Raw genomic sequence first — 15,278 nt, forward strand, 5'->3', positions numbered from 1 at the left:
AGGTTATTCAGGCTGGCACTTTGGGGTATTTTACAAAAGTCTCCGGTTTCGGCCAGAGGCTCCTCCCGATACCTTACCCAGCCCTGCCCAGCCAGCAGTCTAGCTCCTCCCTCAGTCCATGGCTCTCTCCCTGCTCTCCTGCACCAAGGCTTCACATACGTCTTTGGCTGTGCTTGTTAGCTGGACTATAAGTGTGCATTTAAACAACTGGCTCCACGGCCGACTGAGTACTCTCAAAAGGCCGCAGCCTCCTTCCCTAAAGTCCCGGCGGGCCAGCAGGTCAGGTGCTTCAACAGGGGGGCGGAAGGGAGGGAGGGAGGGAGGGAGGGAGGGAGGGAGGGAGGGAGGGAGGGAGGAAGGAAGGAAGGAAGGAAGGAAGGAAGGAAGGAAGGAAGGAAGGAAGGAAGGAAGGAAGGAATAAGAGAGTGAATGACAGCACCACTAACACACAAAAGACTTGCACATATATTCTTACCTGCCTTTATAGCCCAGTGACCAAAACTGTTTCCATCACATACGCAGGTTCCATGGATTTAACCAAACCCAGCTCAGCAGCCGTGTGAATGTCTGGGCTGCGAGGGGAAGGAAGTGAGTACTGTATCCCAACAACTGGCATTCTAGGAAGCTCCAGACTACTCAAACCACAGGACACCATGGGAGCAGACGTCTTTCTCTGTCCCGACAGATCCAAGATGTAGAAAGTATGACAATTTCAAAAATCTCACTGATTTAAAACCACCTCTCGTCCCCAGGCCTATGGAAAAAAACCCATCACTAACTGAACAGCCACAGCCTTCAGATTGTTCCAGGCCACCTTTTTACCCAGAGAAGGAGGTGCTAGCTTCCAAGGTTACAAAGTCTCCAAGCCAGAGATAATAACATACGAGCCAGAACTGACTTGAGGGTAACCACTTCAGTTGCAGATCATCTGTCTGTCCACCCACTGGTCAGCCTGTTCGTCCAGTATTTACTGGAAGCCACCATGTGCCAAGGCACTCGTCCAGCTACTGAGGATGCAGCAGTAACTAAAACAAAGTTCCCTGCCCACGGTGAGCTAATACATCTGTCAAAGGCAAAGACTACAAATAAGACAGAGAAGGAAAAAATACAGAACATTAGACAGTGACCACTGAGAAGGAGGAAAACAGAGAGCAGACAGGAGTGACAGGGGTTGGGGACAATGCCTTCCCATCATTAAGAACCTCCTCGAGGAGACACCTGATGTCGGTGGCTGGTAGCAGCCACACAGATACCTGGGAGAGGGCCACTCCTGAGAGCAAGCACAAAGGCACTGGGGCAGGAGGCCACAGGGGGAGACAGAGAGGGAAGCGGGGGAGGTTCCATCAGGGCGATGAGGCTGTATGGGGGGGAAGAGAGGAGATGGGAACAGGGGATCAATCAGGGAGAAGCTGCGTGTTCCCTAGGAGTGAGGCAGCAGTGAAGTCTGCTATGAAGGAAGAGCTGACAAGACTGCTAAGGAATCAGATGTTGAGGATGAACAGAGGTGGGAAAGGCAAAAACAAGTCTTCCTTGACTGAGTGCAGGGAAGGCTCTGGGATGAGGAAGGCCTCTTCCATACAACATCTGAAATACACAATGTGCCAACATCCTGACAGGTTAGATCACAGATGCACCTGCAAATAGCCCAGAGGTCCTGCCGGTTCCAGAGAGACACCGGACCGGCGAACTCAGACTTAAGCGCCGGCCATCCAATGGCAGGAAGCACTCCTCCACGAAGAAAAAAATCAGCAAGGGTGCAGGGCTACAAGGAGGACGTCATTCTAACCAGGGTGAAGTGAGCTAGGGCCCAAATGCTAAGGCAACACAGAAACACACACAGCTGCACATCTGGGAGACAAGCACTGCAGGCATGGGCAGCACATGAGGGCGTCGGGCGGGGGGGGGGGCGGTGCAGGACAAAGGCCAGGGGCACCACCAGAGACGGGGGCAGGCAGGGTTGCCCATGTGGGCAGTGGGAAGAGGCTGAAGGTTTCTCAGAAGGACACGGTAAGACTCAGTGTGCATGAACACTGTTCCAGGCAGTTCCAGGAGCAGGCAGGAGCCATGGAAAAGCAGAGGTGTCTGATTTAGGAGCACTGAAGGCCGAGCCACACGACTTGCTGATGAACCCAAGGATGTGCCGAGAACAGGCCGGACCACCCGGGCAGCAGTCATGCCAACAACAGGGCTGCCACACGCAGCTGGAGGGCTAGGGCCGTGGCAAGAACCAAAAGTTTGCTATAGATGTTGCTACACGTGAATTTCGTGTTAAACATCCAGATAATGTGGCGAGTTTGGGAAATGGGTTGCGACTGAGTATGTAATTCTGGGTCACCAGCGCATGCGGTATGTAAAGCCATGGAGGCAGGCCACATGATCCAGATGATCCGCGGACAGAGGGAACCAAAGTCAAAACCTCTCAACACTTGGCCAACTAGTATAAAGCTAGTCCTCGGAGGATGCCAGCCTCTCCTCTCCACAGCGTTTTCAGACAAAGCGAGTAACAGAGACTGTAAGATACACACGTGTGTACGCTACAACACGTGACTAAAATTCAGATTAACCAAACACTAGTGCCTTGCCCCATGGTTATGCTCCTAACTATCTGTGATCAAGTGCGAGGCACACATATAAACTCCACTGATTCCCTGAAAGGCATCTACAGCTGTACTGAAGTGTAGCCGAGGTAGGGGAAGCTGAAGATACGCGAGGCGTGCAACCTGAACACTTCTGACATACGCACACACCCATGAAACCACGGAGATCAAGACAATGAACACTTACCGTCGCCCCCAGGTTTCCTTGTGCCCCCTGAACTCCCTCCCTCCTGTACTCACTCTCCTCCTACCCCCATTCACAGGCAACCACTGGACTGGGCCCTGTCTCTACCGATCACTATGCAAGTCCAGAAGTTATATCACACAACATAATGTCTTTTGTCTGGCTTCTTCTGTCAAGTACCGTTATTTGGAGAGGATTCCCAGGTATGTATCAGGACTTTGTTTCTTTTAATTACTGAGTAGTACTCCATTACGTGGGTAAGCCACACCTTGTTTTTATCCATCCTCCCATTCAGAGACATTTGGGTTAGTTCCAGTTTCTGGCTATTTACAAACAGTAGTCGCTAGGAACACTCATGTACAATCTTGGTATGGACACATGCTTTTGTTTTTCTTGGATAAATACCAAGGAATAGAATAACTGGGTCATATGGTAGGTGCATGTCTAACTTTTAAGAAATTGCCAAATTATTCCCAAAAAGCAATGTTGTAGATTTCCAGTAACCCACATCCTCATCGATGTGGTGAGCTGTGCTCATGGTAGCCATTGTAATGACTGTGTAGCACTGTCTCACGGTGGTTTTCCTTAAGCGTTAATTATGTTAAATATTTGTTCACAGGCTTATGCAGTATTTATTCAAATCTTTGGCCTGGCTCAAGGTTTATCAATTTTATTACTTTTAAAAGAATCAGCTTTTGGTTTGGTGGACTTTCCATATTTAAAAATTTTTTGTTTTGTTGGTTTTTGCCTTTATGTTATTATTTCCTTGTCTTGGGTTACTTTGGGTGTAACTAGCTCTTTGATCTGCTTTCTTGTGGTGAGAGAACAAGTCATTGAGCCCTTTCTCTTTGCACAAAGAGGTGATTAGTGTTCTAAGTGTCCCTATAAGCAGCGCTTTGACAATGATTTATAAATTTTGATGTGTGGTGTTTCCATTCTCATTAGGTCCAAAATACTTTATAATTACCCTCTTGACTTCTTCTTTGGCTCATGGGCTATTTAACGTGTGACATGTGTAGCTAAGTGTCTTTCATCTGTGATTTCTAATATAATTCCACGTAGTCAGAGAAGCTGCTTTGTACAATTTTAATTCTTCTAAATTTATCAAGACTTTTTTGGGGCACCTGGGTGGCTCAGTCGGTTAAGTGTCTGATGCCTGATTTTGGCTCAAGCCATGATCTCATGGTTTGTTGAGTTCGAGCCTTGCATCGGACTCTGTGCTGACAGCACGGAGCCTGCCTGGGATTTTCTCTCTCTCTCTCTCTCTCTCTCTCTCTCTCTCTCTCTCTCTCTGCCCCTCCCTGGCTCATGCACACTCTCTCAAAATAAATAAACATTAAAAAAATGACTTTTCATGGGCCAGAATATAGTCTATTTGGTAAATGTTTGACATTTACTTAAAAGAATGTGTAAGTGTGCTGCTATCGTTGGGTAGAGTTTTCTGTAAACATCTGTCAGGTCAGGTTGGCTAACAATGTCATTCAAGTCTTCTATAACCTTAGTTATTTTCTGTTTACTTGTTCAATCAATTACTGAGAGGTGTTAAAAACTCCAACCATAATTTTGTATGTATCTATTTTTCCTTGAAATTCTTTTTAATCTAAATTTTAGTCAGTTAACATATGATACAATATTGGTCTCAGGAGTAGAATTCAGTGACTCATCACTTACATACAACACCCAGTGCTCATTACAAGTACCCTCCTTAGTACCCATCCCCCAATTTCCCTCCATCAACCTTCAGTTTGTTCTCTATCCTTAAGAGTCTCTTGTGGTTTCCCTCTTTTCTCTTTTTCTCCCCACTTCCCATGTGTTCATCTGTTTTGTTTCTTAAATTCCACATATGAGCGAAATCATATGGTATTTGTCTTTTCCTGACTGACTTATTTCTTGTAACATTTTTCAGCATTTTTCGCAGAACTAGAACAACCTTAACATTTGTATGGAACCACAAAAGACCCCCAAAGAAGAAAAGTAATCCTGAAAAAGAAAGCTGGAGGCATAAGTCCGGATTTCAAGCTATATTATAAAGCTGTATCATCAAGATAGTATGGTAGTGGCACAAAAAAAAAAACAGACACATAGATCAATGGAACAGAACGGAAAACCCATAAATGGACACACAACTATACGTCAACATCTTCGACAAATCAGGAAAGAACATCCAATGGAAAAAAGACAGTCTCTTCAGTAAGTGGTGCTGGGAAAACTGGAGGGTGGCATGCAGAAGAATGAACCTGGACCACTTTCTTACACCACACCCAAAAATAAAATGGATGAAAGACCTACATGTGAGACAGGAAACCATCAAAATTCTAGAGGAGAACAAAAGCAGCAATCTCTTTGACCTCAACAGAGCGACTTCTTACTAGACATGTTGCAGAAGACAAGGAAAACCAAAGCAAACATGAACTATTGGGACCTCATCAAGATAAAAAGCTTCTGCACAGCAAAGGAAACAATCAACAAAACTAAAAGGCAGCCTATGGAATAGGAGAAGGTATCTGCAAATGACATATCTGACAAAGAGTTAGTATCTAAAATCTGTAAAGAACTTATCAAACTCCACACCCAAAAACACACAATGCAGTTAAGAAATGAGCAGAAGACATGAGTAGACACTCTTCCAAAGAAGACGTCCAGATGGCCAACAGACACATGAAAAGATGCTCAGCATCACTCATCATCAGGGAAATACAAATCAAAACCACCATGAGATACGACCTCAGACCTATCAGAATGGCTAAAAGGATGCAGAGAAAGGGGGAACCCTCTTGCACTGTTGATGGGAATGCAAACTCCAGCCATTCTGGAGACCAGTATGGAAGTTCCTCAAGAAACTAAACATAGATGGGGCGCCTGGGTGGCGCAGTCAGTTAAGCGTCCGACTTCAGCCAGGTCACGATCTCGCGGTCCGTGAGTTCGAGCCCCGCATCGGGCTCTGGGCTGATGGCTCAGAGCCTGGAGCCTGTTTCCGATTCTGTGTCTCCCTCTCTCTCTGCCCCTCCCCCGTTCATGCTCTATCTCTCTCTGTCCCAAAAATAAATAAAAAAACGTTGGGAAAAAAAAATTAAAAAAAAAAAAGAAACTAAACATAGATCTACCCTATGATCCAGCAATGTTTTCCCTTGAAGTTCTATCAGTTTTTCATCCACATACTTTGACGCTTTGTTATTCGGTGCAAAGACATTTAGGACTGTTACGTCCTCTTAATACACTGACCCCTATATCAGTATGAAACTACTCTCTTTGCTCTGGTATCTATTTTTCTGATACTTAAAGAGCCACTCCAGCTTTCTACTTACATAAGGCAAGGCATGTCTTTCCCTATGACTTTACTGTGTACATCTCTATGTTTACAGCACATTACAGCAGAAAGCATATAGCTGGGACGTGATACTTTTCCTATCTCACAATCTTTTAAAACTGGCATGTTTGGGGCGCCTGGGTGGTTCAGCTGGTTAAGCATCCAACTTCGGCTCAGGTCATGATCTCACTGCTCATGGGTTCGAGCCCCATATTGGGCTCTGTGCTGACAGCTCAGAGCCTAGAGCCTGCTTCCAATTCTGTGTGTGTCTCTCTCTCTGCCCCTCCCCTGCTCAAGCTCTGTCTCTCTCAAAAATAAAAAAACATTACAATTTTTAAAAATTTTTTAATTTAAAATTGGCATGTTTAGATCACTTATATTAAATACAATTGTGGATATTAAATGGATATTTAAGTTTATAAAATTTATCACCTAATTATTTTTCTAATGACCCATGTGTTGTTTCCTTTTCCTCTTTTTCAGCTTTTTAAAAATTGAGTATTTTTTATGACTCTATTCTATCTCTTTTGTTGAACTGTGGGCTACACTTTTCCGTTTGAAGTGGTCACTTTAGTGTCATGGTGTACATTTTCACTTACCAGTCATCAAGTAAGACTTTACCACTAAACATACAAGAATCCTACATTCCCCTCTGCTGGCCTTCATGTTACTGTTGTCAGACATTTTCCTTCTACACGTAAGTCTCAGGGTTTGTTGCTGCTTTTGCTTTATTATTAGTTTTTAAGATTTTAGAGATTTTAAGTAATCTCTACCCCCAACATGGGGCCTGGGGCCTGAACTCGTGACCGAGAAAAAAGAGTTGCCTGCTCCACTGACTGAGCCAGCCAGGCACACCACTGCTCTTCTTTTAAATAGACAATTGTAGGGGCGCCTGGGTGGCTCAGTCAGTTGAGCGTCTGACTTTGGCTCAGGTCAGTATCTCACAGTTCGTGAGTTCAAGCCCCCGCTGGGCTCTCTGCTGTCAGCACCGAGCCTGCTTGGGATTCTCTGTAGCCCGCTCTCTCTGCCCCTACCCCATGTGCTAGACAACTGTATTTTAATTTTTTTTTTTTTAACGTTTATTTATTTTTGAGACAGAGAGAGACAGAGCATGAACGGGGGATGGTCAGAGAGAGAGGGAGACACAGAATCTGAAACAGGCTCCAGGCTCTGAGCTGTCAGCACAGAGCCCGATGCGGGGCTCGAACTCATGGACCGCGAGATCGTGACCTGGCTGAAGTCGGACGCTTAACCGACTGAGCCACCCAGGCGCCCCTAGACAACTGTATTTTAAAGTAATTTGAAACGTATTTTCTGCATACATTTACAATTTGCAGTGTATTTCTTTCTTTCTGTAGACTCGCATATCCACCTGGTGACATCTGTTCTCTACCTCAGAACTTCCTTTACCATATTTGTGATGGAGATCCACTGGCCATGCGTTCTTTTGGCTTTTTGCGTCTGAAAAAAGGTTGATCTCGTCTTCACTTTTAAGAGACATTTTTGCTGGTTTACGATTCCAGGTTACGCTCTTCCCTTCCTGTGCTTTAAAGCTGTTCTTTCTCCGCCTCCTTGCGCCGTGTCTCATGAGAAGTCTGCCGTCTTTACCTTTGTTCAACACATAATACATCTTTTCTCTGAAATTTTTTTCTCAACGTGTATTTATTTTTGAGAGAGACAGAGCATGAGTGGGGGAGGGGCAGAGAGCGAGAGAGACACAGAATGTGACGCAGGCTCCAGGCTCCGAGCTGTCAGCACAGAGCCCGATGTAGGACTCGAACCCACGAACTGTGAGATCACGACCTGACTGAAGTTGCACACTTCACTGAGCCACCCAGGCACCCCTAATGCATCGCTTTTCCTGACTGCATTTTTCTTTTAACCGTTGTTTTCCCTGACACAATGATGACGTGTCTTGGTGTACTTTTCTTCATCTTTCTTATGCTTGAAGCTTACCGAGCTTCTGGGATTTGTGGGTTTATAGTTTTCAACAAATTGGACATTTTTCAGCCATTATTCCTTCAAATTTTTTTCATATTCCTCATTCCCATTCTTTCTCTCAGGGACTCCAATTACACATACACAGTGGGCCCCGGGAAGCGGTTTCAAAGCTCACTGATGCTCTGTTCACCCCCGCCCTGCCCTGCAGGCTTCTCCTTCATGGTTCTTTTTGGATACTTTCTATTGCTATCTCCTCAAGTTCCTTCACCTCTTCTGCTGCAGCATCCAACGCGTTCAAGTCTAGAAGTTCACCTGGGTTTTCTTTTATTCTGTGTTTCCTTTTAACATGCTCATGCTTTCCTCTATCCGGCTGAATATACAGAATATAGTGATAATGGCGTTAACATCTAGCTAATAATTCTATCACATGTGTCATTTCTGAGTCTGTTTCTATTTTTCATTTTGTACCTCATTATGGATCGTACTTGCCTGCGTCTGTCTCTGCGTGCCTCATGATTTCTGACCAGATAGTCTAGACACTGTAGGCTTTACCGTGTTAGGTCATGGGTATTGTTTTACGCCTTCAAATATTTCTGAGCTTTGTTCTGGGTCATAGTTGGATTATTTGGGAAGAATCTGGTCTTCCCAAGGCTTGCTTGTAAAATTTGGGAGGTGGGATCAGAACACCTTTTTGTTTTGTTTGTTTGTTTGTTTTTTAAAGATCTAACTGGCTTTATTAAGTGATTCATGCATCAGGCAGCGTTCCATTGGGAAGGTAGAGAGATGCTCCCAGGATGAGAGCACCTTCAATCTGCCCCACTACTGAGGCAATACCCTGGGAGTGCACTACCTGTGTGTCACAAGATTCCCCCACTCTGGCTGTGGGCACACAAACTGTCTGGGGCCCTGCCGTGAGCTCCAAGGACTGTTGCACGACTCCCTTCCTGGGTTCTTTCCTTGGCACGCAGTTTCCACACAAGCTCGTGCTCATCCGTACACAGCTGAGCACTCAAGGAGAATCCCACGTGGTTCTCCAAAACTCTCTTTTTCTCTTTGCAGCCCTCTCTTCTCTGGTACTCTGCCCTGTAAATTTACTTTGGCCTCCCCACCCCAAGGAAACCACCAGGTTCTCTTTGGGCTACTCCCTCCTTTCTTCCTGAGCCACGGCCTGCAAATGCTCTCAAGGCAGTAAGCTTGGCCAGTCCTTAGCTCGTTTAGTTCTTCTGTCTCTCAGAGATCACTGTCCTGTACTGCCTGCTGTCCAATGTTGGAACAATGCTGTTCGAGATATTCTGTCCTTCATTCAAGTGGTTTAAGACAGGAGGATAAATCCAGTCTGGTTACATCAATATTCTTTAAAAATAAATGTACAAGAATAAACACTAAATAAGTGTCGTCCCCCTAATCCTACACACATACAGATAAAATGTATTTATATAAAGGCATTTTATCGACTTACTGACTTACTTCAGATCCCATGTTGTAACCCAGACGTTTTTCCATAAGAGAAGATATTTATTCCTAAATTGGCACTCCTGCTGAAAACACTTGCAAGTGCCACGGACAACTGAGTTCTGCACCTGTGACTCAAGACACTTCATCCTTTCTCAGTAAACTGGTTTTCTACTCTGTGGTACAAGCCGTCACTTGTGGCCAATGTGTATATATGCAAGAAAGATACCAAATTCATTTTCCTGCCAGGCTTACACTCTAGTTTTAAAAGTAATCTCCAGGGGTGCCTCGGTGGCTCAGTCAGTTACGCATCCGACTTCGGCTCAGGTCATGATCTCACAGTTCGTGAGTTCGAGCCCCGCGTCAGGCTCTGTGCTGACAGCCCAGAGCCTGGAGCCTGTTTCAGATTCTGTGACTCCCTCTCTGTCTGCTCCTCTCCCACTCATGCTCGCTCGCTCGCTCTCTCTCTCTCTCTCTCTCTCCTTCAAAAAATAAATAAAAACATTAAAAATATATATAAAAAAATAAAAATAAAAGCAATCTCCAAAAAAGAAACTCCAAATGCAATATGAAAAACTCAGACTTACTATTTAAAGACTTTACATGTAGGGGCGTCTGGGTGGCTCGGTTGGTTAAGCGTCTGACTCTCGATTTCAGCTCAGGTCATGATCTCTGCGTCATGAGTGCAAGCCCCACATCAGGATCCACGCTGACAGTGTGGAGCCTGCTTGGGATTCTCTCCCTCTCTGTCTCTGTCCCTCCCCTGCATGTGCTTGCTCTCTCTCTCTCTCTCTCTCAAAATAAATAAACTTTTAAAAATAAAGACTTTACAGCTAAACTTATTATAGACCCAAAGAAAATATGGCATCTTAGGGCATAATAGCACTAAAGGTGGTCAGGTAATAATGGCACATCTCAGGTGATACAGCCCAGTGAAGGCTAAAGCCAGGATTCTCACGTACACAAAACACAAAGCAAACATGCCTGTTTTTGTCCCATTAACATCTCCTGCCTCAGACACTATACAGCTGTCTCTTCCTGACTGGTCCCCAACCCACACATCTGTCTGCTTTCCATATATCCACTACTTCTGTCAGGATGGCCTCTCATACTGCACATGTGACCAGAATATTCCTCTGTTTTGAACCCTTCAATAGGTCCCCTGCCTAAAAGGATCAAGCACGACATACAAGGCCCTTGTCACTTAGTCGCTGCAGAATTACCCAGCTGAAATTCCTTAAAATTCCAAACCTCTGCCCCACTCAACTGTGGGGCCTTAGTACATGCCATTTCCAATCCTGAAACACCAATCTCCCGTCCGTTACCAGGCAGCTGTTAGGCACCCTTACAAACCTCACTGTGCTATCATTCTTCTTCTGTGAACTGTGCTTTCTTCCAACTTACTCCCCACCCCTCAAGCAATACAGCCCCACAGAGTTAATTACCCCGATTCCTGTACCCCCTCTATACTTGACACGACTACCTTATGCTTTCAAATGTCCATCTTCTCATGACACTCAAGAATTTTTAAGTCCCACAAAGCACCCAGCATCCAGCAGGCACCCAGTAAATGCTCAATGACAGAAATGAGGCCACTACTCCACATCATCAATTCACCTTTGGTCTCCCCTACTCCCACCGCCATTTTCCTTGCTGAGTTTACACACAATCTTTTGTGAGCTACCTGTGTCCAGGGATGACTGCATGTGTGGTCACTAAAATATCTACAGTCTTTTCTGCTTCCTTTCTGAACTCAGCTTTCCCAAAGCACATGCAAGTTCTGTAAGCAAGTGGTACCACTTGGGAAATAATTACTAACATTGATATTTAAGTTCTCTTCCAATTAGTTACCATAAAATTGCTAACAGAACCATGAGTTAGGTGCAAAATGATTTACATATTTTAATGTTTTGGAACATGTAATTTATATGATCGCAGAGAGTAAAATACTTTTAGCAATTTCAAGACTTCAAAGGTGCTTCCTAAAAATTCAATAAACATTAATTACTGATTCCCTACTATTACATTATGATAGCATTCTTTTTATAGCTAATGTGGAAGTGAGGTTTTTTTTGTGTTTTGTTGTTTGTTTTAGGATTTACTTCAATTTCAGTTTATATATTTTAAAAAGTAGAGAAAGCCTAAAAAAATCTGCAACCGTTGGTTTCTTATAGCTGCTGGTCAACCTTCTGATTGGGCCTACCTATGAATGCCCAGTGGTTCTGCAGAAGTCAACAGGGTGGCTTTGCGCACTAATGAAGGCACAGTGGTACCTGCTCTCTGCCAGAAACTGTAGTTATATAAAATGGTTTTAAGCATGTAACTGTTATGAATATGGTCTTTGTACATACAGGAAGTCCTCTTTGAAGTCTAGTAAGCAACGCAATGACTGTTTTGATTCTGCTTAGCTGGAAGAAGACAAATGTGTAAGCAGCCTCGGAACAAGTCAGGATGCCGGGGCGAGTTTAGCGCCACTGCTCCGTCATCTGGCACATGGCAATTCACACATTCAAATGTTTACAGAATACCTCAGGTCTCTGCATTTAAGCTCCATATGGCAAGAGAAAAAGAACTTGAATTTATTAGTAGCAGCAAATCAGTTAAGAAAGACTTACGGCCCTGGAAATAGGTCTTTCTTACATTCTTTTTCACCTATCTTGAAACCACAAATCACCTACTGTGGTCAAATGACATGCTGATATCAAAGTATACTAACTTCTCTGGCTACAGTTTGCACCCCCTTTAAAATCCGAAAATTCCAGTAACCAGTCATTTAGTACAGGGTGCTGACAGTCTTTACAGCAATACCCAGATATCACCAGAGGGGAAGAAAAAAACCCACAAATAGAACAGAAGCCGGAAAGGCTTTGAGTCAGACACTGTAAGTGGGATAGGCAACATTTGAAAACTGAGCGACTGAGGTGATTCCAAAGGTAGCCACTCAACACACCTCGCAAGCTCGTCACCAACACGGCCCTGCTGACCTGGGCACCCAGGCCAGGGGCAGCCCCCTCCGTCCACCCCACACCCGGCCACAGGGAGGCACCTGGTGCCAGGACAGCCACACCAGAGACTAGCCAGTGACCTAAAATAATAACCACAAAAAGTACTTGCCTTTTGCAGAATCCCCAACTTCCCATAACACAGAATGTGGTGATAACACTGAGTTGGCCTCCAGGATTGTTACTAAAACTGCTATGGTCCAAGAAATTCACAAGGCAGGGAGAGGAGGCACAGAAACTTTCACTGGAGGGCTAAGAGTCCGAAGGAAGAGGGAGGGGTGCCTCCCGGCAGGAGCTGCAGAAGAAAGGGAGCAGAGGTGTGGAGAGCAAGCTGAGGGGAGGCAGAGCAGAGACTTCCATGTGAAGCAGGTGCACAGGCGGGCAGCAGCAGGAGGCGGGGACACACCGGATATGTAGCCTTGACAGGGCACCCTGGCCAGGTGAGCAGGCGCCCGTCAAAGCGTCTGGTCCCCGTGGGTCTCACATCGAGGGGAAGGGCACAGACCTCTTGCTGAAACTGCAAACATTTAAAGGCTACGACAACACTCAGCGCTGCAAACAGCACTGCAGAATGATGATGGTGTGAAGTCCTAACGACCTGTTTGAAAACCCACTGGCAGTTTGTTTCCAGAGGCTCCAAGCCGTCTACCTGGAGCTGTGCCCCTCGGCATGCTTACCCAGCACACGCCTCCTCGCCTAGGTGAGACCTCTGCTCACGCACCAGGCCCCGCCATCTGCTTGAGGACTCTGTTCTGTGGATTCTCCCCTCCATTCTTCGGGTCATCAATCTTTCCTTCTTTCCTGCATCATTTCCATGAGGATACAAGCACACTGTTACCACTAGGCTGAAGACACAAAACACCCTCCTCGGGACCACACTTCCACCTCCAGCTGCTAGGAACCTCTTTTCCTTCCTTTTCAACTCCGTTGGAGCTGTGCACCCCAGCTCTTTCTAAGAGAAATTAAATGCAAGCCACAAATGTGAGCTATGCAGTAAATTAAAACACACACACACACACACACACACACACACACACACACACACTAACAACAATGGTGAAAACAAGACAGCACTTCACACCTATCAGAAAGGCCAAAGTCCAAGGCACGTGGGTGAGGGTGAGCGAGTGGGGCAACAGGAACTCTCGTTCACGGCGGTGGGAGCGCAAATGGTGTGGTCACTTTGGAAGACAGTTTGGCAGCTTCTTACAAAACTAAACATGCTCTTACCATACGATCCAGCAATTATGCTCCTTGGTATATACCCAAAGGAGCTGAAAACTTTGATCCACACCAAAAAAACTTGCATATGAATGTTTATAGCACTTTTATTCAAAATTTCAAAACTTGGAAGCCACCAAGATGTCCTTCAGAACGTGAATGGATAAACTACGATCCATCCAGACAGTGGAATATTACTCACACTCAAAAGAAATGAGCACCAAGCCAGGAAAAGACATGGAGGAACTTTAAATGCACACTACTAAGGGAAAGAAGCCAATTTGAAAAGGCTACATACTGTATGATTTCATGTACAGGACATTCTGGAAAAGGCAAAGCCACAAGAGACAGTAAAAAAAAAAAAAAAAAAAAAAAAAAGTGGTTGCCAGGGGTTGGCGGAGGAAGGGAGGTACAGGAGGAGCACAGAAGATTTTTTGGGGCAGTGAAACCACTCTGCATGATACCGTAATAGGGATACCTAGCATTAGACATTTGTCCAAACCCAAAGAATGTACACCACCAAATGACCCAATGGAAACTATGGACTCTGAGCTAATGATGATGTATCAGTATAGGCTTACCAACTGTCACAAACGCCCCTCTGGTGGGGGATGCTGACCGTGTGGGAGCGTGCGTGCGTGCGTGTGAAGACGGAGGAGGGGTACGTGGGAACTGCCTGTACTTCTTGCTCAATTTTTCTGTGAATCTAAAGTTGCTCCAAAAAATGAAGTCTATTAAACCCCCACTCCAAAAAAAAAACCCCACAGGTGAATTCTACTCACATCATATTTAACTCAATAACACCCACAATATTATATCAAAGGTAATCCATATAAACTGTTAATGAGATATTTCGTACTCCTTTCTCGTACCCAGCCTTCAATATTCAGTGTGCACTTGCACACTTAGAGCACATCTCAGGTGTTCCACGGCCACACACAGCCAGGCACCTCGGACTAAAAGGTGCAGGGCCATGCTCACTCTCCAACCTGCCAGTAAGGCTCTTGCTCGCCACCAATCCTCCAGCATCACACTGGACTCCACCGACATAAGGCACAGGGGTTCACTCTCTCCTATTGCATGGTCTTTCTTCCACTGGCCTGCTGGTCATCACACCCTCCTGATGCTTCTGAGAACCCACTCCAGCCCCAGATGTCGTGACTCTAGGCAAAGATGGCTCCACACATTCCTCCAGACCAGGACTCCTAACCTTAGGGTCAATTCCCAGCCACCTTCTCTGCTCTGTGTTCAGTTTGTGCCTCAGGCTTCTAGCAGGTTCCTCTTTTCAGAGAAGAGATCTTCTTTCTTTCCTGGTAGCTTTCAGGAAAGAGGTGTAGAATCAAATGCCTTGGCCTCAAGTCCTGGATGGCCCTATAAATGGGGACAGGGACTGAGAAGTGGGGAAGCCAGGCTTCAGTGACAGAGGAGGAAGTGCAGAAAGACTGGGCAGAGTAACACCCACTTCCAGTTAGCCCCTAACTGCGTCTCAAGAGGCATGTGTCACTTGTATCATGAGAAAAGCAAACTTTCCTAGAAAGACTTCTGGAAGCTGAAACGGTAGGCCAGCTGGTGGT

The 15,278-nt window shown here is 45.4% G+C and overlaps 1 protein-coding gene across 13 annotated transcripts in view; it reads right to left on the reverse strand.

The window, feature by feature from the left end:
• The window catches only part of FAM193A (family with sequence similarity 193 member A), a 169,973-nt gene that overhangs the window by 97,580 nt on the left and 57,115 nt on the right, over positions 1–15,278 (reverse strand). For 5 of the 13 annotated variants that reach the window (XM_023253474.2, XM_045056889.1, XM_045056887.1 and 2 more), the window contains exon 1: positions 13,161–13,474. The exons of 3 other annotated variants lie outside the window; for them this stretch is intronic. The gene's annotated coding sequence lies outside the window, so the exon portion shown is untranslated. Of the gene's footprint in view, positions 1–12,595; positions 12,779–13,160; positions 13,476–15,278 lie in introns of those variants that run through there. 5 more of the 13 variants (XM_045056888.1, XM_023253473.2, XM_045056890.1 and 2 more) reach the window with 2 other exon arrangements.

This window comes from Felis catus, chromosome B1 (assembly GCF_018350175.1).
Source record: "Felis catus isolate Fca126 chromosome B1, F.catus_Fca126_mat1.0, whole genome shotgun sequence".
Lineage (NCBI taxonomy): Eukaryota > Metazoa > Chordata > Mammalia > Carnivora > Felidae > Felis > Felis catus.